Here is a 1,788-nt window from a genome sequence, read left to right as displayed (position 1 = left end):
TAAGTATAAATTTATATAGAAAAGCTCGAGCTTTGTCCTAGTTGAACTCACAGGAAAAGGAAAGTTTCTAGATCTCAGACCTAACTAAATAGGGGAACAGCTTATCCCTAAGGAGGCAAGCCAGAAAAGAGGGCCCCATTTGGAGAGCCCAGTAATAAGAAAGTTGATATGAAGTAGGAACTAGGAGTTTCTCTGCAAAATAACCTTTTGCCCTCTGTCCATAAACAAGGACTTAGTCTTTTCAGATGTTCTAAGGATTTCTGAACTACTGCTAATCACAAGTGAACAGACTGAGTCTCTAGATAAGAACAAAGTGAGAGTTGCAACACAGTTTCTGACACCAGAATAAAAGGGTTCCTTTGCCAAGGATCGCCAAGATACCCTGTTACAACTTAGCTTTGCTAAGTGCTCAGTCCTATTTCTCTTACATACTCTTTTTCCTATTTCTAGGAAAAGTCCAGAAATAGTGCATTAGTGGAGTATGTTATCGACAAAAAGGCCCCCTGTGGTCCAATGTAAACTGTCTTGTTCAATTAAAATTCTGCACAAAGAAAATTAATTTAGATTTATAAGCAAATGGCATAGGTGTTTGTGCTAGGTCGTATTTCAACATGTAGCATAATAACTCCAATTAATTTGTTTGTTTTTGAATAACTTACTTTGTATTTTTACTTTCTGGCTATTGGATTCTTGACAGCAAGAATCAGGTAAGACTGTCACAGCCCAATACATGGAGGAGTTCTATAATTGAGCCAATTAAATAATTACTTGCTTTTAAAGAAAATAATAAAAGTTATCTGTTTTTAAAATACCATTAAAATGATTATGGGCAACAGATTATCAGTGATAAATGATGGGGTTTTGGCAGAGCCAGGCATTGCACAGCTTTCCTTGGGGCACACGTGATTATCAGTGTGGATTGTGCTGGAGTTATTAAATTTGGGGTCCTGGTGTGGTATAAATATTTAATTCTATTTTAGTAATTCCTTAACCAAGAGTAGCTATAAGAATGCTCTTTATTTTGGAGTGGTTGAATTCCTCTTTTTTGCCTGGCCCAAATTTTGCTAATCTTCTGTATGTCTTCATATTCTGTTCTTGTACCATACCCACTGTGTCCAAAGGTTTCTTTGTACTGAAAAGAAATTTTATATATGTATACATACACACATATATATGTATGTACGTGAATACACTCAGACACACACAGACACACACATACACATATACTGTCCTCCCTCAGCGTCTGTGGGGGATTGGTTCCAGGATATCAGTGAATATTAAAATCCAAGGATGCTCAAGTCCTTTATATAAAATGATGTACTCATATCACTTTTCAGCCTTTTGGCTAAGATCAAGTGTAATATCTGTTCCTATCAGTTTAAAATGACAGAGTAGACTGGGCGTGATGGCTCAGGCCTGTATCCTAGCACTCTGGGAGACTGAGGTGAGAGGAGCGCTTGAGCTGAAGAGTTTGAGACAAGCCTGAGCAAGAATAAGATCCTGTCTCTACAAAAAATAGAAAAATTAGCTTTTCCCTGATAATTTGTGATATTGAACATTTTTTCATATGTTTATTAGCCATTTGTCTTTCTTCTTTTGAGAAGCTTCTGTTCATGTCTCTTGCCCACTTTTTAATGGTTTAATGGGGTTGTTTGTTTTTTGCTTGCTGGTTTGCTTGAGTTCTTTGTAGATTCTGGTTATTAGCCCTTTGTTTGATGTATAGCTTGCAAATATTTTCTCCCATTCTCTAGGTTGTCTATTTGCTCTGTTGATTATTTCCTTACCTGT

Source organism: Propithecus coquereli, unplaced genomic scaffold (genome assembly GCF_000956105.1).
Source record: "Propithecus coquereli isolate 6110/MARCELLA unplaced genomic scaffold, Pcoq_1.0 Scaffold170, whole genome shotgun sequence".
In the NCBI taxonomy this organism is placed as follows: domain Eukaryota; kingdom Metazoa; phylum Chordata; class Mammalia; order Primates; family Indriidae; genus Propithecus; species Propithecus coquereli.
This window is presented reverse-complemented; position numbering follows the sequence as displayed.